Source organism: Lycorma delicatula, chromosome 8 (genome assembly GCF_047948215.1).
Source record: "Lycorma delicatula isolate Av1 chromosome 8, ASM4794821v1, whole genome shotgun sequence".
Taxonomy (NCBI): Eukaryota; Metazoa; Arthropoda; class Insecta; order Hemiptera; family Fulgoridae; genus Lycorma; species Lycorma delicatula.
The window spans coordinates 13,495,911-13,520,762 of record NC_134462.1 but is presented as its reverse complement, the minus strand read 5'-3'; the positions used below and the strand labels follow the sequence as shown (position 1 = coordinate 13,520,762).

The 24,852-nt window shown below is 31.0% G+C and overlaps 1 protein-coding gene across 1 annotated transcript in view; it reads right to left on the bottom strand.

The window, feature by feature from the left end:
• Positions 1-24,852, bottom strand: part of path (solute carrier family 36 member pathetic) — a 337,200-nt gene that overhangs the window by 261,423 nt on the left and 50,925 nt on the right. Inside the window, exon 2 of the mRNA XM_075373145.1 lies at positions 19,621-19,689. The gene's annotated coding sequence lies outside the window, so the exon portion shown is untranslated. The remainder of the gene's footprint in view (positions 1-19,620; positions 19,690-24,852) is intronic.

Below are 24,852 nucleotides of genomic sequence, written 5' to 3'. Positions count from 1 at the left end.
ATAATAACATAAATAATTTATAACTATAATTCTAGCATTTAAAATAAATAATCATAAGCTAAGCAAAAATAAGAAACACTAATGAACTTCACAATTTCTCAATGCTGTTCTAGTCTATCTTATTAATTACGAGTAAATACAAATGAATTACAGCTGACGTAAAAACATATATTCTGAAAGAAAGATAAAATTATTAGAAATTAGTAAAACTAATTAAAATGAATCTTTTTTTTTCAATAACTTGTTCAATCGTGGTATTACGTGGCCTTAATTCTTATAGCCGCTTCTTATTCATGTAACCAATTATTTAAGAACACATTGTTCTGTTCCAGTCTTATTTAAATATTAAACCAATAAACGTAAAACTAAATATAACTTAAATTTATATGAACTTAAAATAACTTTCATCAATTTTTTTTAATAATGTTTTTAATGTGCATAAAATAATTTAGAATGTTAAAAAAAACAAACAAAAACAGCTAAACATAGCATTAAATATAAAATACAATAAACAAACTATAACTAACAAAAAATTTGTGTATTTTTGTTTTAAATAACCGGAATCTTATACATAATAGAAGCCTACGGAATTTGTTTTAAATCTAAAAATTACCACTACATTACGTTACACAAAACTTAAGAATCACTAATGAATTTTATTAGATCAAATAACTGAAAATACTTTTGGAGAATAATTTTTAAAAACTCGTAAAATTAATATCATACAAACAATATAATATTTACCTAATAAATTATTTACTGAAAAAAAATAATAAATAAATAAAATTATCGGAGAATCTCGAAATGGCAGCACCTTAAATGAAATCACTGAGAAAGTAGGGCTAACATTTCTTTCAAGAATACATGACCAATGTAAAAATTCCCGCAAGTCGTTAATACGAAATACGTAAAAATCAACAATCAATAAATTTAAATATCTGGGAGAAATAATCCAATTTAATGGTTTACAAAAGAAGCCGATCACACAAGAAGGAAAAAAAATTGCTTGATGTAACAGTTAATAAAAACTATTTACGTAAAAAAAAACATAAAAGAAACAATCAGGCATTACAATATGGTAATCAAACCAGAAAACCTCTATGCATCTCCAGTCTGAAATCAGGCAAAATAAAGGAAAATCTTCGAAAAAAATTCCTAAGAACTTCCTGATTCCGTAGGGGAATGCACCCGCCTTGTGACAATCCTAATTGCCACCCCCCCTCCGTTCCTAGCCCAGATCGGCTTTACCGGAGGTTGTTTTTTAGACACTCTTAAACTTAATAACACAACACAGTCATATATCAGGTAGATATTTCCACCAGTATCTACAAAACCTACAATCGCCTTCGTATAATGACCGCTTCCAACCACGACCACCTACCATAACTTAGAACCTTGAACTATCAAATTAACCGATTCGCGGAAGCGGGATCCCCGCGCCATCCTCTAACACCGAATGTTTCACACAAAAACTCTTCTTATATCTAACTTCAGTTAGACTATGCACTCTGATCATTACTTGATCGAGTCTTTAAACACCAAAAATACTATCCTCATATCAACAAAATAAGTGTTCATTGCAACAACGACAATTTTGTCCTACAATTCAATTTACTCAACGTCCTCTTGATTTACTTAAAAATCAAGAAACAGATAAATTTAATAAGAATTCCTAGGAACAATAAAAACAGATGGAAACAATTCGAAATACAATGATACTGAAAGAATGAAAAGATTCCATCAGTATAACAAGGGCCAAATTCTTCGGCCGCCTTACGAGAATGAATGATAGGCTCACAAATTTTCAACCACATTCAAAAACGGAAATGAACGGGCCTCAATGGTTCAGAAAACCTATTTTTTTTTGCAATTTATTATTTACTAATAAATTTGTAATTAATTATTAATATTTTTTTATTATTAATAAATTTATCGTAGATTTATTTATTAATTTATTTTTTGCCATTTATTTATTATTTTGTTTGTAAAAAAAATGGAAAATCTGAAGAAAGAATATAAGATAGAATACCATATTTTCCAGAATTTATTGACAAAAATGAAAGATCTTTACTGAAAGATCTTGTACAGAAAGATCTGTACTGAAAGATCTTTAGGAAGTAAATTTTGAATCTTTTTTAGATTAAAAGAATAGAGTTTATCTTTCGAAGCATTAAACCAGCGCGGTAAGAAATTCTTTTAGTACTGATGCCCGGTCTACGTTCAATGTACTGAATTTGAATTACTTTTCTTCTTCCCCGTTAGAATTTTTTTTATAATTCATTAACTTGAAAACAGGGTAATAATCCAGGGTACATAAGCACTGAAATATTTAAACAAAGGTTCTGTAGCCGGAAATCCCCCTATGCGGAAATCTTTCATGATATTCTCTCCGTGCATCTCGTGTGTTTCCAATGCAGAACCCATATATAAAAATGATGTATGCGTAAACTTCATTGGGAAATTTGAGACATAATGACATATACACGCACCGTTCCATTCACTTATTTAAATGTTTATTTTATTCAAATACAATACAAAAGAATTAATGGAATCAGCTGTCAGAATTGTCATATTACGAAATAAATTATTTTATAGATTTTTGTTTAAATATTGATTGTTTATTTTTCTAAATTATTTAATTCTTTGTTTTGTAAGATTAAAAATTTTGTTTTGTTTAATATCTACATAAAATCTTTAACATTTTTTAATACACTTAAAACAGTTTCTGTGGACTTTATTCAAACCATTTTACTAAGAACCAAATTCTCTACAAGTTTTGTTTAAAAAGGTTTACGTGTTTATTATCCATTTAACAAAATTATTTTAAGAGTGTTTTTGACCCCAATCTTTTGTTTGTTAACTCAAATTTCTTGAAAACTACCAAAAATATAGCTCTGGAACCTGTTTTAATTCAATTTTTGAGATCAGATTTCATATAAAAACCACTAAATTTGCCCCGTATTTAGATCCCAAGAATTACAAACTGGCTTAATATTACTGAAGGACAGAAATGAGAACGAAATTTTTCGCCAGCTGATACTCACTAACGAAGCGTTTTTGAATGTTTATACGAATTTTCTCCCGTAGAACACGACTTAAAAATGTGTTATATTCTTCGTGAATCCTTTTGTATAGCCATAATTTTATAAATAAAAACTTTTTCACATTCTTTTCTCTTTAATTACGGTTAATATTTGAAAAATAGAGTTTAAAAGTTGACTAAAATGCATGTGATGACTATCATACTTATTTTTAAATAAACAAAATTGCAGGAAACATTAAAACACTAATTCAATTCAACAGTACTGCTGTACACTTTCAATGGATTAATTCACAAGTATACAGAATTGAAACTGTTTTAACAGTCATATAAATAAAAAATACTTTCTTTCAATAAAAAAAACTTTTCATTGGAAAACACACTTATACTTTAAATAGTAATAAATACGTTATTAAATTATTTAAATTTTTTAAACAACTTTCTCATAAAAAAAAAACAAAAAAAACTGTAATAGGTACGGTACGGTTATTAAAATACACTAAAAAATAGAACACTGAAAAAGATGTTTACAAAAAAATTTACTTAAAATCTAAAATTAGAGAGATGGCCATTAATTTATATTACAATTTATACACCAAGCATCATTAACCAAGCATCGTTAACCAAGCATCATCTATTGATGATTATTTTTAAACAATCTAGATCTAGATATATATAAATTTAAATGTTAAGAAACATTTCTTTGAGAAACGATTTTTTAGCATTTTGTTTTCTAACAATAGCATATGTACAAACTTGCCAGTTAGATAAACTTTAAAAACAAACAGATATGAAAAAAAAAAACATTTTTGAAGTCTTTAAATTGTGAATTATTTAAACCGATTTCAATTTTTAAAAAAAACCCCTGTTAAACGTTTACCAAACCAACATTTATAACCAAAATTAAAAATTTACAATCGGTTCCAAGAGGGAACTTTTTTTTCATTATCTCTTACTACCTTGGACCGGACATACAATCAAGTTAAGCTCAGCCCAGGAGAGTATCCTTCAACTTTAAGAGGGCCTCCCCACCTACCGGCATGACAGCTCAGACCCCGCTGGTGATCTTTTTTATCGCCTGCCTCTAATCTCTGAGAAGAGGTGTACCGGACCCGACTATGTCGTTTCCGGGCCCCTCCCAAAACACCGGGTCTCGGTCTATACTCTGTAATGTCTCACGCCTCTAACCACTGAGCAGCGAGAACCGGGCTTGACCAAGTCGCCCCCAACCCAGCAGTCGAGTCTGGGTCTTTTATTTTGCCCCATCCCATCCTAAGGACCTCGGAGTTCCCGGTCGATCATTGTAACCGATACATCTCGGCTTTCCGGCCCTCATGACCGGGGTTATCCGCCCTTCCCTAACTCTAAGATCCACGTCGGCGCTCATCCTCGTCTTTGTTCTTTGCACATTAATGGTAAACGAATTAAAAGCCCTCCAATTTTCATCTGATATCAAAATAAAAGGTATTAAAGTCTGTGGCTGGAGCCCATCCAGGCCAGCCTGCCTACATAAAACTAAAGGAACTATAAATAAATAGAACTACAATAATGACTTTATGAGGGATTTCCAATGAATTCCCTCATAAAACAAACACACACATATATATATATTATATACAAGATAATACTTCATGTGTGTAAATACACTTGCACAGTCACTCCATAAAAACTACAAAAATCCGTAACTCTATAAAAAAAAATCCGATTGGGCATCAAACAACCACCTTGTACGCCTCTTAAATTGCATATACACATTTTTAAACATTTAGGTCTGAATTTAATTATATCGGGTAATTAAAAAAGGACTACACAATTTTAAAAGGATAAAAAAATTTATTTAGATAACTTACGTAGTTTATTAGTACCGAATTCGGACAACAGCACTGTCACCAGTGTTGTTAAAACTGAATACCTCTACTGGTACGGAACATGCTCGCTGTCTTTTGGTTTCAAGATTTGCATTCAGTAAATGCAGTTCTGCGTAACTTTCGTAGAGAATACGGTAGGAAGGCTTCTTTTCTTGCTTTTTTTTCTGTTTAGCCTCCAGAACCACCGTAAGGTATTACTTCAGAGGATGATATGTATAAATGTAAAATGAAGTGTAGTCTTGTACAGTCTCAGGTCAACCGTTCCTCAGATGTGTGGTTAATTGAAACCCGATCACCAAAGAACACCGATCTATTATTCAAATCCGTATAAAAGTAACTAACTATACTAGGATTTGAACCTTAGAATTTCGACTTAGAAATCAGATGATTTGCGATGTCCAGTTCACCACTAGACCAATCCGGTGGATAGAAAGGCTTCTAGTAAGCATACAATTTATTCTTGGCGCCAAACCTTCGTTGAGACAGGTTGCTCTCCAGACAGAACGGCGTGTTATTCTTCCAGGAGGCAACTGTAAATGGTATCGTTTACTTGGACGTGCTTCAAGATTTTTTAATTCCTCATTAAGACGATGATAACCAATACGGACGACGCTATTACTATCGACAACAAGGTACACAACCTCATTACCGTCTAGAAGTCTGAGATTTTCTTGATACTGAAATTCCAGTTCAGTAGATCGGTCTTGAAGGTCCAACTCTATGGACACCTCGCTCCCCAGATTTAACCCTGCTAAATTATTTCTTGTGGGGTTTCATTAAAGATCGGGTTTATGCGCTACCTCTGTCTGCCAATATTGTTGAGCTAAGACTGAATTAATTATGCAACTGCAAATTGCAAATTGCTGTAACCAGCAGAATGGGCGCAGCCCGATCTGCTGGTTACAGTATGGAATGAAATCGACTTCAGGTGGGATGTATGTCGCATTACAAATGGAAACCATATCGAACAAAAGTGAATGTCGGGTGTCAAACTTGATATGTTTTTTCTATTAAATGAGACTTGGACCAAATCTGTAAGTTATCTTAATAAATGTTTTTAAAGTGGTGAAGGTTTTTTTGAATCACCTGTATATTAAAACGGAGGAATATTATAGCTTTTTTTAAATTAATAAACGTAGATAATGTAGTAAAAATATCCTAAAATTTTCATTTTGAAATATAAAAATAAAATAAAGTTTTTTTGCGAAAAACATGCTCAGTATAAAATTTGGCATATACTTCCAACAAAGCATTTATAGCATAATATAAGTTAAACGATATACTATTACAACTAAATATTAAAACTATAGAATTTTTTATGTTCAAGTGTGCTTTTGCCATTTCATATATCTGTTTTATACGGTAATACTTTTTTAATGATTATCTGTAATTTCATTCTTTGTTAAATGTTCGAAAAGGTGATTTTGTTTTTTTTTTTTACTATATCCTACTTTATTTTTTAAATTTTATGTATTTACACCGAAAAACGTAAATTATACACACGTCAAACCGTACTGATTTGCGTATGTGAAAGTATAAATTGGCCGTGCATAACAAATTTGTAAATAACATTGAAAGTTTCCTTTAAAACGGTGAATAATTGTGCATTAAAAGAATGAAATATAACCCGCGATGAATGATCCTACAAAACGTAACCGATAAACATTATTCGAAAACAATACCATATAAGTCATAAACATTTACGAATAATCCAGTAGGCCTATTATCTTCTTAACCGATCACAAATAAGACGATTTTTGAACCGATCCGAAAACAGCAAATTTAAAACAATTATAGCAGGGAAAGGAACTGACTAATCGTAATGTATAAAATTTTAAACGATATAGAACGTAACTTTTTTCTCTGACAGATTGCGAATTTGAAAACAGATAATACAGTACCATATCCCAATCGATTGCAAATCCTAATTTTGACGTAAAACGTCTTTAAAATCACACCGAAACATACAGGTACCAGAAGAGAAATTTGTAGCGTAACGAAAACGTCCTGCCTAAATAATTCCCTAACTATTAATCTCAAACAAAGACGTAAATGCGGTTTCATTTTGTAACTTACATGATCAGCTCCCCGATACGACTTTGAGTTTGCGTCACTGATGATCGGGTTGGCGGAGAGTGGACACAGCGCAATCGGGCAAAACTGGCGTTCTCGCTCATTTCAGTGTAGCTCACGACTTAGACGTGATAGCGCGGCGATTCGTGTGTTTGTATTTAGAGTTTGTAGTAATAGATCGATTTAAGTAATAAAAGTGTATTTTGTACAATATTTATGTGTAAAAAAATTAAAGTAAACATGTAAAAAAGTATAAAAATTCATTGTTAGCCTCAGCCGGCGCAAAAGCCAGCCGGAAAGATAAATTACCCATATAATTGTAAAGGACAGAGCCCCGACAGAGCCCCACCCCATTTTTTATCTGCCATAAGGGCTTGAATATGAAAACAATTGTTTTTTTTTTTTGCTTTGACATACTGACATAATTTCGCAGTTTCTTCAAAATGATACTTGCTTTGTAACGATTTTTTGTTTATATGTAAATAAAATAACAATTCTAACCCTGCTAAAATAAAAAAATATCCCGTTCGGCACGCCGGAAGGCGGAGGTAGATTTTACCAGTGCTAAGTAGGGGATAAAAAAGATTTCCACCTTAAAATTAAGAAAAACTCCAAATTTACTTAATACGACAATGATTGCATGTGAAAAAAGTTTCACATGTTTAGCATACAAGCCCATCTTCTTACAATTCCAGCAAAATTTTTGTCATCCCTTGCCGTAAGGATTGGTCATATAAAAATTGTTTCAAACAAAAGTTTTAGGTAATGTTTAGAGGATTAACGTTCACTTTAAATCGATTCGATTCTATGCCTATTAAGCGAGGTTGATGTAATTTGTCTTCAAAACCCTATTTTTCCACCCCCTGGGCCAATAATGGTGATATAAAAAACTTTACTGAAATAGGTTTTAGGCCATTATCTAAAGAATAGTAGGAACTTTAAGCTAATTCGAAATTATGCTTAATAAAAAAATTATAGCGATATTTTGTTTTTTTTTCAAAAAAGCAATACAGTAATGATTTATTTTATTATAATAAATAATTATTATAATTTTATTATTATTATTATTTTTTTACTGCAATGCAGTAATCATATTTAGAAAACAATTTGAAAGTGACGCGCAAAATTACATCAGTTTTCGTGGTCCACAAGAATAAATATATGTACAATATATATATATATATATATATATATATATATATATATATATATATATATATATATATATATATATATATATGTATATATATATATATATATATATATATATGTATATATATATATATATATATATATATATACATAAACTTTTGAGCTGACGGTGGTTTTGGGGTCTGGGGGATGTGGAACGCGAAGATATATCGAAATTTTCCGGAAGTCGAATCGTGATACCCATTACAATAGATAGCTTTCTTATGAAATTTACCTAAAACATTAGAATGTCCAAAAATATAATGAAATAAAAATAAAATTATTTTATAATGAAATAAAATAAACTATTTTGTAACCTGAGGGATTTTACCCATTTACAACCTCTTAAAACTGGATAATTCATTTGGTTTGAAAAATAGATATTTTACGTAAAAAATAAAAAGAATAATTTACTTTTAATTATTAAAGATATTTTACTGATTATAAATAAAAGTTCATTTACGACAATGACCTTGTTTATACTAGAGCAAACAACGGACCTTTAATTATTAAATACCACCTCATTATTTTCAAGTCATTTAAATATAAAGTGATTTAAATATTAAAGTGTACTGCCGTATCCTATTCCTATTGTGTTATAATATAATAATTAAATTTAAACTTGCTTTCATATTGTAATTTATTATAAGCCTGTCTTTATTACCCGTGCATAATTTGTATATTTATTATAAATTTTATTTTTATAAGATAGAAATTTTTAATATTAATACATTCTATTAAATGAAATGTTTAATCTCTTTAATTTTTAAATAGCAAATGAAATAATATTTTTTATAACTTTAGACCAGAACACTCGTCTATAATTTTATTTTGTAATATATCGAGACATTAGAATATAAAGAACAACAAATATATATATGTAACCTTTTTTACTTCAGAGTGATTATCTTTGTTTCAGTTTAGCCTCCGAACTACCGTAAGGCTTCAGAGGATGGTATGTATGAATGTAAATGAAGGAGCGTAGTCTTGTATAGTCTCACGTCGACCATTCCTGAGATGCGTGTTTAATTGAATCCCAACCACCAAAGAACACTGGCAATCTAGTATTCAAATCCGTAAAAAAAGTTATTCTTGACTTTGCTAGGATTTGAACCTTAGAACTCTCGACTTCGAAATTAGTTGATTTGCGACGACGAGTTAACCAGTAGACCAACCCGGTGGGTTTACCAATTATGCCTGCTGCTCTTCAAGATCTGCGAAATCGAATTGTTACAGCAGTGAATTCAATAACCAGCGACCAGTTACCAATAAAAATAATTTGGGACCAATTAAAATAATTATATAATTATAAATCTCGATTTTTACATCCTTGTACGAAATGAAGGAAGTATGTGATCGCGAAAAATTTCGGTTTTCAGATTTCAACGGAAATTTCCATTTTACCATCACTGAATCTATTTTGACTATTTTCGGCGTGACGTCTGTACGTATGTAGCTCGCATAACTCAAACACGATTAGGCGTAGAATGTTGAAATTTTGAATTTAGGACTATTGTAACATCTAATTGTGCATCTCCTCTTTTGATTGCAATTGTCTTGACCAAAAGTGCCCAAAATTCAAAACATTTGGATTTTGGAGTTTTTCTTAACTGCAGTAAATAAGCCTTCATTGAGAGTTTTTCAACAATATAACGTAAGTGGTACTTATTTTCATTGGTTCCAGAGTTACAGCCAAATAAAATTTTAATTAATGAAATATTTGACTCTTACAAGGGGACGGTACATAGGTTCGAATCCGACTTCATTTCCTTTTTTTAAATTATTAAACGTAAGGTAAAATTTTATTTCACTAATAACGTCAGATATTTTTTCCTTTATTGTTATTATTGAATTATTATTTATTGTAAAACGTTTTTACAATCAGAAGTTAATTATTAATAAATCAATATAATTAAATTGGAAAAAAAATATTTCACCGGCTGTAAGGGGATAAAAAAAATGTCCACCTTTAAGTTAAGAAAAACTTCAAATTTACTCAATACAATGGTTGCATGTGAAAAAAGGTTTCACATGTTTAGCATACGACAAGCACCATCTTACAATTTCAGCAATATTTTGGCCATCCCTTCTCTAAGGGTTGGTCATATCAAAAATTGTTTCAGACAAAAGTTTTAGGTAATGTTTAGAGGACTAACGACCACTTTAAACCGATTCGATACTGTGCCTATTAAGGGAGGTATGAATTTTTTGTGTTGGAAACTTCTTTTTTTTCATCCCCTGGGCTAATGGTTGGTGATATCAAAAAACTTTACTTAGATAAGTTTTAGGCCATTTTATCCAAAGAGTAATAGAAACTTAAAAAAAATTCGATATTTTACTTAATAAGAAAGTTATAGCGATAATTTGTTTTTTTTTGGATTAGATCATCCCTTGCCGTAAGGGTTGGTCATATCAAAAATTTCTTCAGACAAACGTATTAGGTAATGTTTAGAGGACTAACGACTACTTTAAACCGCTGCGATACTCTGCCTATTAACGGAGATATGGTTTTTTTTGTCTTCAAAACCCCATTTTTTCCACCACCTGGACCAATGGTTGGTGATATCAAAAAACTTTACTTACATAAGTTTTAGGCCCTTATTTAAAGAATCGTAGGAATTTTAAACGAATTCGATATTTCCTTAATAAAAACGTTTAGCAATATTTTGTTTTTTTTTTTCAAAAAAGCTACCCCATTTCCACCCCTATGGTCCGATTTTCGCCGTTAACGAATTCGATCGAGATTTTGGGTCGTTTTATTTAGGGAAAAATTTGAAAGTGATTGGCGCAAAATTACGGCAGTTATCGTATCCAAAAGAAAGTGAAATATATATATATATATATACAAACGTTTCAGCTGACGGTGGTTTTGGGGTCTTGGGAATGTGAAACGCGAAGATATGTCAAAATTTTCCGGAAGTCGAATCGTGATACCCATTACAATAGGAAAGCTTTCTTATGAAATCTGCCTAAAATTCTAGTTGTTCTTCCACTAAAAATAAATCTAATCGTCAGCATACTTTTCTAGTTTGCAGCTCACATATTAATAAAAGAAAAATATATATATATAAAATTAAAAGATTATTCTAATTAGAAAAGGAAAAATCTACTTTCACATGAATAAACTTTTATTTTATTTAATGCTTGATGTATCGTACTATAAAAGGGAAGTATCATATTTTCTGGGAACGGATTGAACAACAAATCGTACATTTTATAACAGGATATATATAACTTACAAATATGTGAATATCGAATGAATCAGGTAAATTCTTACTACAGTAAGCAAAATAAACCCGTAAAAACTGAGATATCAACATAAAGATTTTATTTTTTTATTAAATTTATGAGATAATTTGTCACATAAATTTTAAAGTTTTGGATTTTCTTTTAATAAAAGTGAATAAAAACTTAATCATTGTTATTTTACTGTAAAAACCATTTACGCTTATTACAGGGGACAAATTTTCATACTTCTTTTGGAAAATCATAGATGATAAAACGTATAAATAATTAAATCATAAATTAAACGGAATGAAATTATTATTATTAAAAACATTCAAAATAATGACCAACAATGAAATACATGCCACGAAAACCTTAACTAAGTATGGATAATATGGTTGGTTCTACTGAGAGAATTTTTTCTTTAACCAAATGCTTTAACGAGATCCTTTACACTGCGCAGAAATCACAATTATCGTGTTTTTAAGTTAAGGTAGAAAAAAAGAAAGAGTCTCTTGATCATAACTCAAAACTCTAAACAAATAAGAAAAACGCTACATTAATGAAGGAATAAAATAAAAATACATACAAGAATGATGCAAGAAAAACGGCAAAAGAAACACGACTAGTAATGCTTCAAAAGATTACACGTGACACAGACGCAATCTACAAAAGACATATATCTAGTATCCTTTAAATTAACGTAGAAGCAGTAACGAGAAAACCAGTTTTTCCTGTATTCACAAATAAAAAAGTAATACAGTACTACTTACATTAAAAAACAAAAATCTAAAAACATTTAACATTAAGTTAAACGTGACAGACTTTAATTAAGGTTAACTTTTTTCTTATTTTCCAGAAAAAAGTTACACAAATCCAAGAATATAGATATTATCAGAAGTTGAAAAAATTTCACTTACGTTTTAACATATAAAAAAGTTACTTCTTTTTTTATTCATACATCAAAATAGTATGTTCTTTACCGACGTTTGCTTAAACCGTACTAACGACCGTAATTTTCGAAGAAAAATACGGTATTACTTTCGGTCGCACGGTAAGATTAGGAGGGCGAAATTGAATTTTCTATAAGTTTTGAGTATGAAGAATAGAAAATACCGTTCACTTAAAATATAATTTCCTTATATATATGTATACAGGCCTATGAATAAAATCTGTAGCTAGAAAATCTCCAAAACTACAAGATCAATTTCATTGAATTTATACATGCTGTAGTAGTGTATCTGAAGTTGAGCATATGAAAATTTGATGAAGATTGGTCGAGTCGTTCTTCAATTACGCTCAATTTACGGTCAACAAACAACATAAGCTTAGTTTAACGATATGTTGAATTTGAACTGGTGTATTTTTCATACCCATCTATGAGGCGAGTCACAGTGGTGAGCGAGTTGAAACTTTTGTATGTAGAGATACTCGTTATTTTTAATTATTTAATCGTTACGATTATAATAATTTATTTTCTTAGATAGAAAATGTAATATTAAGTAAACATTTTAAAAGTTAAATATCTTTTAGTTTTTTATTTAATTCATATTTTGTATATTTCTTGTGCAAAAAAAAAATTACACAAAATACTATGCAAAATAAAATAACGAAAAGTTGATATTCTTGTGCAAGAAATTTTTAATGTTTTTTTTATTAGAGCGAAAAAATGATTTTAGGTGCAAATTTATTCAGATAATGTCCATTATTGGGTGAACAGTAAAGCTTAAATTAACTATGATATTTTACAGCGTCATTCTTTCTGTACTAATATTTTGAGCAGCTTATTCGTAAACAAATTCTCTACGACATAAATGGTGCAAGAGCCCCGTAATGAAATTTAGAAAAAATCTGATGTGGATATCACATGAATTCCTTACACCTATTAATTTACATATACACTTTTTTTTTTTTTTTAAATGAAAAGCACCTAAAATTTTATTTCATTAATAAATTCTGATATTTTTTCATATTTTTTTTATTGTTATTATTGAATTATTATTTATTGCAAAACTTTTTTACAATCAGAGGTTAATAATTGTTAATAAATATATTCAAATTTTAAAAAAAAGTAATGAAGTCGGATTTGAACCGATGTGCCTTCTCCTTGTAAGATCCAAATATTTTATTAATTGAGATTTAATTTTCGCTATAACTCTGAAACCAATGAAAATAAGTACCACTTACGTATATATCGTTGAAAAGCTCTCAATGCAGCTCTTATTACTGCAGTTAAAGAAAATTTCAAAATCTAAATTCTTTGGATTTGCATACATTTGCTTATTTGCATACAATTGCTTATAATACATGGTTACATACGTCAGCCGAAACTAGTCAAAATGGATTCAGGGATGTTCGAAGTGGATATTTCAGTTAAAATCCGAAAACTAAAATTTTTCGCGTTCACAATACTTTCTTTACTTCGAACAAAGAAGTAAATATTTTCATTTGTTTACTTCCTTTAAATTTTTATCATCTCATTTTGACCATCCCTGAATCCATTTTTACTAGCTTCACTGTGACGTCTGTACATACGTACATATGTATCTCGCATAAGTAAAAAAGATTAGACGAAGGATGGTAAAAGTTTGGATTTAGGACTCTTGTAATACGTAGTTGTGCACCTCCCCTTTTGATTGCAATCGACTGGACCAAAAGTGTCAAAAAAAGCCCATTTTCATTGGTTCCAGAGTTATAGCCGAATTACATTTATTTAATGAAATATTTGGTCGTACAAGGGGAAGGCACATCAACAATTTCAACATCCTATGGCTAATCGTTTTTTGAGTTATGCGAGATGCATACATACGTACAGTCGTCACGCCAAAACTAGTCAAAATGGATTCAGGGATGATCAGTGATGGATATTTCCACTGAAATCTGAAAACCGAAATAATTCGCGATCACAATACTTACTTTACTTCGTACAAGTAAACAGACTTGCGTAATCTCATTTCCATGTTTTATTTATCAAGATTGGGTAAAATATTCTGCGAAATGTCAGCTATTTAATTGAAAATTTTATTATTCATTTATTTTCATAATCACTCAATTGATGTCTATGAACTGTAATTAAATCTGTTTTAAGTAACGTTTAATTTGGTGCTGTTGGAATTAAAAAACAGAATTTAAGTATTATTTTGTGATATTTTAACACATTTTTTTTACATCGGTTCTATTTTAATAGTATAAATATTATTTTATTTCTTTTTTTATTTTGAAATTCATCCGCCAACCACCGTAATGAAATGGTAGTAGTTTATCTTTCTTTCATCGGGAAAGTCTTGTGTTTGAATCCCAATTAAGCTTGGTATTTTTCACACATAACAAAAATTTATCAGCACCTGTAACTGAGGGACAAAGCATTAGCATTTATTTATAATATTTTTGTTTTTTCTAAATAAATAAATTCTATATAAAATGCCGAATGTTCGAAAAAGAACTCCGCGGATTTAAATAAAATTTATTTTATTACAATTAGAATTACAAAGTATAAGTCTAAAGTATTTTTTCTCTTGATTTATCTCAATATGAGCACCGTTTATAACCCTAGAGACGTCAAACTGATAATCCACCTCATTCCACACTCTGGACTTGCCAGAGTGACCTGTGGGCATGTCTGCAGGAATTATTTCCACCTCTGCTGCTGTTTTTTTTTTTGGCGCAGGTGGTCAAATAACTTGATTTTTTCTTAGTATACGTCTTTTACGTAGCCACAAAAGAAGAAATCCTCGACGTTAAATTGAGACTTCGTAGTGACCAAGAGGTAGCTTCTTTCTACCACCTACCCGGTATACTTCTGCATATTATAGAGGGCTCTATCCGTAGGCCTTCCATATTTTCAGTCTGTGGAAACACAAAGTTCTCTAACATATCCTAGTACACCTGCCCGTAATAGTCTACTCATGGAAAAAAAAGACTAAATATTCGATTACGCATGATATCATAACAGTCATTCGCTTTCGGATAGTTGTGGACGAATTCCACTGATTCGTGTGGAACCCATACTCGATAATTATGTCGATTCACGACTTAATGAATATGAAAGTTGCTTCAACAGAAAATAAAATGCGTTGCAGATGGTTTTTAACAGCAAAAATGAAGTCAAACATAATCGTTACAAATTTAACTCTTTGTAGTTTACGGTAAGGTTTAATTTCATGGAGTAGCTGCAATTTTTAAGCACGAAATTTCAATCGCTTACGACCATCACGGACAGTGCTTTTGAAAATGTTCAGTTTATAACTAACATTACGAACTGAACTTTTGGACTTCGTTGGAAAGATAATTGAATTCTTTCTGCGTTTTCGGAATTTGTTTTAGGCATATATAAGTTTCCTTTCAATACGGTTCCGGTTTCCAAAACCTGTCCACACCACTTACATATACTTTTGTCACTCGGAGAATTTCTATGCGATAACTCTCATACAGTTACTTGGTCGAAAGTTTGTGTTTTCATTTCTGCGAACTGTTTTAACTTGTGGCGACGTCATGGTACTGAAACGCAGGCTTATAACAGCTCGGCGGGAGGAACAGTCCTACGTATCTATTATCTGACACAGAAATTGTAAACCAAAATTTCATAAATTTTGCAAAAATAAAATTAATAAAGAGACTGTTTTGAATCTATGTTAAACTTTATATCGGCCCATTTTCCACCGAAATCCGATTGCAAAATCTCCCATAAACTCCTTTCTAGAAGCAATATATAACAAAAAAAAAAAAAAAGCCATTTTTGGCGAGGGGTGAATATATTAAATAAAATTGTTTCATAATTAGTGTTTTCAGTAAAAAAAAATCAACTTTTGTAAAAAAAAGAATTTTTGCTAAAATGCCCCAGTAAAGTTTTTAAATTTTATATGACCAAAACCACCCACCCTTTTTTCCATTTTTTTTCAAAAATTTAATTCATTCTTTCCTCTCCGAAGGTAGTACCTGTTTACCAAATATAAATAAAATCGGTTAACCGGATCCAAAGGTATAAAACCAAATACAGGGCAACATATATACACACACAAACGTCCGTCCGACAAAAATAGATTTTTAATAATTAGGAGCATTGGAATAACAATTTTTTTTCGCAGATTATTTATAATTTATTTCAATCTATTTTAATTTTTTTGTTAATTTTTACTTCCTTGTACGAATTAAAGGAAGTATTGTGATCTCAAAATATGTCGGTTTTCAGATTTCAACGGAAATATCCATTTCGACCATCTCTGAATCCATTTTGATTACTTTCGCGGGACGTATGTATTTCGCATAACTTAAAAACGATTAGCCGTAGGATGTTGAAATTTTGGATTAAGGACTGTTGTAACATATAGTTGTGCACCTCCCTTTTTGACTGCAATCGACTGAACCAAAAGTGTCCAAAAAAATCCCAAAATCTAAAAAATTTTGGATTTTTGACTTTTTCTTAACTGTCGTAAAAAGCCCTCATCGAGAACTTTTCAACGATATATGATAAGCGGTAATTATTTTCATTGTTTCCAAAGTTATAGCCAAATAACATTTTAATTAATGAAAATTTTGATCTTACGAGGGGAAAGCACATCGGTTCGAATTAAACTTCATCTCCTTTTTTTTAATTTAAATGTATTGATTTATTAATACTTATTAATCTCAGATTGTAAAAACCTTTTTACGATAAATAATAATTCAATAATAACAATAATAAAAAAAAATGTATGAAAAATAACAGAAATTATTAATGAAATAAAATTTTATTACGAAATATTTCTGTTTTATGTTCGTACTTTTCATTTAAACAAAATGCGTATATGTAATTTAATAGGCATACAAGGAAGTCATGAGATGCCAACATCAAATTTAAAAAAAATGTCCTCCAGGTCCTGAGTTAAGTATTGCTTCAGAGGATGAAATGAATGATTTGTAGCGTGTGTGAAAATGCCATGCCTGCCGAGATTCGAACCCGGGACCTGCGGGTGAAAGACCGAGCCCGGCTAAGATACAAAACTTAAAAAGAGATTAATTTTCTTAAGAATTTTTTTACCGATCTAGATACTGTACCGTTATAAATACAGCAACGTATTCGTAACATTTTAAACAACCCGGAAAGTGAAAATATAACGGTAAAATTGAAAATCACCTTCTTTTACAGAAGTCGATTAAAAAAATACATTTACTCGTAGGAAATATAATTTAATTAATCTTCTCTTTCAAACAGGATGAAATAATATTTTCTACAGGTCAAGAATACAGGGACACTGACTATGAATGGTATTGTTCGTACTGTAAAGAAAGGTGAATAGCGAAAGATTAAGAATGTAGAGTTCAGGGTTATCGCTTTATATTCTACATCCCATCGCGAACTGCTATTGCTGATTGCAATCGGATACTAGGTTATGTACGGTGAACGACATAAAAACTAACAACTGACTGACTAGACGTCATCAATACTGCGCGTGCTTACAGTAGCGTCTGATGCAACTTGTTATATTATTTCAATTATAGTATGGTACAATGTTGTAGCGTGCCTATAAGCAGTTTTATGCTAGACCTGCAATACTCCAGCGCCCTCATTTATTTTATTATGCGATCGCAATATTCTTTTTTATATAAGTTTCATGTTCGGTTTCGTGTTTAATCGTATAGACGATAACTTATTTCAAACATCATTAATTTCCGGCGTGTTGAGAACAAATAGCACGGTTCTATAATTATTACATCATCCAGTTTTAAAACGAATCTGTAAATATAACTGTATTAGCAAATATTTTTTAATACACGTAAATTATACAGCGTTTAAAATATTTCATTGGTCAAATAAAAAAAGTTCTATTGCATGTAAAATTACAAAGAAAGCTGATGAAACTCTTTTTTACCAAATAACTTTAACGACTGACCCAAAATCTAAATAAAATGCCACTTAATTTCATTGATATACATTAAAAAAAAAAAAAAAAAATTAAATTAATAAAATTATAAACCCTCTTTATACTTTTATTATAATAAATAAAAATAATATTTATTTATAACGTAATATCAATCTGTATTTCATTAACAATGCCAACAATAGTAAATAACTGTTTACGAAAGTTATGAACTGTTCATTTTTGGAATATGTAACTTAAGGCTTCGACAAGTAAATGGATTTCTTCGGACTTTTTGACTATAAATTTCAAATTTATGCAGTATTTTCTTCTAATATTGGTACCCTTCCAGGCGATTTCTGTTTGAGAACAGATACTATTGCTTTTGATCTGATTGAACCAGTGTCGAATATTGTTTATATGTGGTGGCTCCTTTTTATATTTATATCGAACTACATATTGTGATTTTTTTTTGAACAGAAAACATAGTAAATAAAGAAATACAGCTGTTTACCAATATTTATGTGGTTAAGATTAAAATGGCTGTTATACAAATTTTACAAGTAAAGCCTTTTCTAGATTTTTTTAAAAATAATAAATCAATGTACTTTAATTAAAAACAAATGTTAGAAAAAAAAACATATGTATATGAAGTCGGATTTGAAGACGTTCCGACACATTCGGTTACGGATCCGACACGTTCTCACTAACACCACATAACTAGTCGAGCGACCTGAGACAGAAGTAATATACGTATTAACTAATACAAAATGCTGATACGGACCCCACAAAAAATGTGATGTAATTTGGTGTCCACCACAATGCAATTGTGTAACTGTCCACTTTATTAAATAACAGGAGAATAGTATCTCACTTTCAAATGAAAACCGTTTAAATAAAGTCCAGCAAAAAATGTGTATATGTAATTTAATAGGCGTACAAGGAAGTCATGTGGTGTTCACATCAGATTTTTCCTAAGATTATCATCTGATTTGTTTGTTTTATTTTTATATGAGACCATTCCGAAAGTATACTCTTTCCATTAAAAAAAATTATAAAAATAGGTTCACTAACGTCGGAGATATTGAGTATATACATTACAACAAAAAAAAAATTGTCGAATTGATAACCTCCTTTTCCGAAGTCTGTTAAAAACATAATGTATTTTTAAATTTTTTTTTATACGTTCGACTTAAAAAAACACGAGATTAGTTGAAAGAAAAAGAACAGAGTTCTTTTTCGTGTATAAATTATGTTACTTTAAAAAAATAATAATAGTAATATACATGAATGCTGCATTATTAATGATTTTAAGACAGCGATTAATATTACACAAGTGTATAACAAAAAAAAAAAAAATTAATTAAATTAAATTATCAAATCTTACCAGCGGAATATTGTATAAAAACGTCCAATCCTGAAACGTAAGGCGAAATCCAATAATTTTTTCTAAAACCTGAAACAAAAAATTTGAAAACATTGAAAATCTTTAACGTAAACTAATTTTTTAATATATATTACTAACTTATATAGATAATAAGAACCACTAAATTCTTATAATGTTTACTGTTATCGCACGATAAAGTAAACAGTTACGAAATGTTACAGAAATAATTGTAATTGCTATGAAATACACAATACACCATTGGCACCAAAAGTATAGATAAAACATTTATTTATATATTTTAAAAAAATAATAAAAAAGGAATGATGATAATTAAATATATATATATATATATATATATATATATTTTTTTGTCTTCAGTCGTTTGACTGGTTTGATGCAGCTCTCCAAGATTCCCTATCTAGTGCTAGTCGTTTCATTTCAGTATACCCTCTACATCCTACATCCCTAACAATTTGTTTTACATATTCCAAACGTGGCCTGCCTACACAATTTTTCCCTTCTACCTGTCCTTCCAATATTAAACCGACTATTCCAGGATGCCTTAGTATGTGGCCTATAAGTCTGTCTCTTCTTTAACTATATTTTTCCAAATGCTTCTTTCTTCATCTATTTGCCGCAATACCTCTTCATTTGTCACTTTATCCACCCATCTGATTTTTAACATTCTCCTATAGCACCGCATTTCAAAAGCTTCTAATCTTTTCTTCTCAGATACTCCGATCGTCCAAGTTTCACTTCCATATAAAGCGACACTCCAAACATACACTTTCAAAAATCTTTTCCTGACATTTAAATTAATTTTTGACGTAAACAAATTATATTTCTTACTGAAGGCTCGTTTCGCTTATGCTATTCGGCATTTTATATCGCTTCTGCTTCATCCATCTTTAGTAATTCTACTTCCCGAATAACAAAATTCTTCTACCTCCATAATATTTTCTCCTCCTATTTTCACATTCAGCGGCCCATCTTTGTTATTTCTACTACTTTTCATTACTTTTGTTTTGTTCTTGTTTATTTTCATGCGATAGGTCTTGCGTATGACTTCATCTGTGCAGTTCATTGTTTCTTCTAAATACTTTTTACTCTCAGCTAGAATCACTATATCATCAGCAAATCGTAGCATATTTATCTTTTCACCTTGTACTGTTCCGCCGAATCTAAATTGTTCTTTAACATCATTATCTGCTAGTTCCATGTAAAGATTAAAAAGTAACGGAGATACGGAACATCCTTGTCGGACTCCCTTTCTTATCACGGCTTCTTTCTTATGTTCTTCAATTATTACTGTTGCTGTTTGGTTCCTGTACATGTTAGCAATTGTTCTTCTATCTCTGTATTTGAACCCTAATTTTTTTAAAATGCTGAACATTTTATTCCAGTCTACGTTATCGAATGCCTTTTCTAGGTCTATAAACGCCAAGTATGTCGGTTTGTTTTTCTTTAATCTTCCTTCTACTATTAATCTGAGGCCTAAAATTGCTTCCCTTGTCCCTATACTTTTCCTGAAACCAAATTGGTCTTCTCCTAACACTTCTTCCACTCTCCTCTCAATTCTTCTGTATAGAATTCTAGTTAAGATTTTTGATGCATGACTAGTTAAACTAATTGTTTTGTATTCTTCACATTATCTGCCCCTGCTTTCTTTGGTATCATGACTATAACACCTTTTTTGAAGTCTGACGGAAATTCCCCTTTTTCATAAATATTACACACCAGTTTGTATAATCTATCAATCGCTTCCTCACCTGCACTGCGCAGTAATTCTACAGGTATTCCGTCTATTCCAGGAGCCTTTCTGCCATTTAAATCTTTTAATGCTCTCTTAAATTCAGATCTCTCTTGATTTAAGTACTACCAATATAATTTCTCAAAATTTCCCTAATGCGTTGATCTGAGTTACTGAAATATTATCATTGTTTTATGATGAGCTTCTATTCATAACTAATCTTTCCATGTTTAACCGAGAGATATACGCTAAAAGTAATTTCCAGTATTATCCGTGGATTTAGTTAATATACCTCGTAAAAATGATATTTTTGGTGTCTGATAGATCACCAATGAAAATTGTTTAAAAAATGTTAAATTAGATTAATAATAACAAAATATTTACTTAAGAAATTAAAAATTTATTAAGACACCCAGATGTTACTGGGTGTTTTTGGGATTTAAAATCAATTTGTAAAGTTACTTTCAATATTGAGATAAGTATGCATAGTAATGATCATAAACTAATTATTCTTTTAATTCTATGCAAATTAAGATTGCTAGCAACACTTATTAGACAATAGTTAAGAATCTAATTCAGTGTAATTGAAATTCTAAAAGTATTTTAATAATTTATAAATGCAAATAAACATGACAAAAGGAATCATGTTTGTGTAAATAGTAATACTATCCATCAATGAGTTAACGTTCAAGGACGAGCTTTCAAATTCGATAATTCGTCTTTTTATTTTTATAAGATTACTTATAGTCTACGGTCATCATCTGACGAGACGGTTTTAAATTTTAAAAATTTTTATTTAAATCATAAAAATTTCCCCATAATATATATATAAGTGGTCAATATATATATATATATATACAATTATACGAGGTGCGAACAATAAAGTAATGAGACTGATGTGAAAAAAAAATGTTGCTTACCGTTTTAGTCATGTTTAGTGTTGTCTGGAATAAGTGTGTGATTGCACACACTTATTCTAGCGCTTCTGCCATTGATGGTAACATTTCTGGAACTCATCTTCTGTAATATCCTCCAAGACCCTCGTCACAGCTTTCTGGACATTTGTGTTGTTTAAAAATGGTGTCCCTTGCCCGCCATTTTGACTCTTGGAAATAGAAAAAAGTCGCACGGAGCGATATCTGGTGAATAAGGTGGCTGTGGTAGTACTGAAATTTGTTGTGAGGTTAAAAATTGCTGTACTGACAGAGCAGTATGGGATGGCGCATTATCGTGATGCAGAATTCCATTATCAACCCACCGGGTTGGTCTAGTGGTTAACGCGTCTTCCCAAATCAGCTGATTTGGAAGTCGAGAGTTACAGCGTTCAAGTTCTAGTAAAGCCAATTATTTTTACACGGATTTGAATACTAGATCGTGGATACCGGTGTTCTTTGGTGGTTGGGTTTCAATTAACCACACATCTCAGGAACGGTCGAACTGAGAATGTACAAGACTACACTTCATTTACACTCATACATATCTTCCTCATTCATCCTCTGAAGAATTATCTAAACGGTAGTTACCGGAGGCTAAACAGGAAAAGAAACAATCCAATTATCAGCAATGTTGGCACGGACACGAAGAACTCGTTTACGATGTCTTTCAAAAAAATTTGTTTGTAAAAATATTGGTTAACTGTTTGTTCAGGAGGCACCCACTCTTTATGAACAATTCCCTTGGAATCGAAGAAGCACACAAGCATGCGTTTCACTTTTGACTTTGACATGCGAGCTTTTTTTGGTCTGGGTTAACCCTTTTAGCATCTTTGGCGTTTTGTCTCTGGATCGTATTGAAAAAACCAACCTTCATCACGGTGATAACACGGCTCAACAAATCTGGATTGATTTCCGTTTACTGTAACAGATCGGCTGCCACATTTTTCCGTGTTTCTGGCTGTTGTTGTGTGAGATTTTGGGGACCATTTTTGCACAAATCTTTCTCATACCAAGATCTTCAGTTAATATTAGACGAACCGTTTCTCGATCGATGTTGAGTTCTTCTGCGATCATTTTCACGGATAATCTTCGATCAGATCGTACGATTTTACGCACCCTGGTCAAGTTGACATCTGTCCGTGAGGTTGATGGTCGTCCACTGCGGTCTTCATCTTCAACATTCGTTCTGCCTTCACTAAATATTTTATGCCACCGAAAAACTTGAGCTCTTGACATAACCTCCTCTCCAAAAGCCTTCTGAAGCTTACCGTAAGTTGTCGTCGCGTTTTCACCCGATTTAACGCTAAAAGAAATGGCATACCGATGCGCAATATTTTGCGGTTTCATTTCTGTGACGAGAGACACAAACACGTGTTCACTTATTACAGCACAACTCACGATTGAGCAGTCGCATCAATGTGCCGCTTGGACTAGAAGTAGCTTATAGACCAAGGTAAAAGATGGTGTGCCTACGCAAGCTGCAGGGTTGCCACATCTTGCAAAGAAAAATCAGTCTCATTACTTTATTGTCGCACCTCGTATATACTATTATATACTTTATTTTAGTATTAGTTATACTAGTATATATTATTGCTATATATACTGTTTCTATACAGAGTATTTCGGGGTATTAGCCGAATGTTAGAAACTGATTCAGGACACCAAAATGAGCAAAAAAGATCATATCGACATAAGTCCTATTTTACTTTGTTTTCTTTCTGGACGCCATATTCTGATTTTCAACGAAAACGATTTTTCTCAGGAAGAGGTAAACCTACTTTAATTAAATTTGGAAAATCTAAGACTAGTGTAATATTCTACAAAATATAAAATGTTGAAAACGTCATCTTCAAAAATGTAAAAATGGCGGCCATCTTAATTTTTTAATCTTCAATATTTTTGTAACTATTTGTTCGATAAAATTTTTACTCATTATAAAATTTAATATGCATTTTATTTTGAACAAAATTACATCTCATTTGTAAAATTCCGTTCACAACAATCGAGTTATTGCTGGCAATTAACCCGGGATTACGCTTGCGCACCGTAACGCAAGCTGATAGTTTTTTAAAATTTACTATTAATATCCATCATTAATAATCTTTATTACATTTAGAGGAGGAAATAAAAACGGCCAATTTATCTGTATAGTTAAATGGGAGAGCCACCATCGTATTTTTTTAATAAAACAAAGTCTCCAATGGAAAATTTTAGTTCCTTTATTTGGCCAAGTCTTCAGATAAACTGGTCGGTCTGTATGTCAACGAGTCTCTTTGTAATGTAATGGAATGAAATAAAAATGAGACATTGACTGCGTACTAAATTTAATTTTAACATAAAACAGACGCTAAATGGTACGTGATATTTATTTTGACTAATATTCGACGACAATTTTGTTCAACATTGGTCTGTGATATGAGAAGTGAGAGACGTAAGGCATAATAAGTTGCGATAGAGATGCTCGTGCCGTGCCAGCTTTACGACGCTCCCGAAATAGTCTCGCTCGCTCGGCATCGGACATGGGGTAACTGTGAGTGGTGCATAACC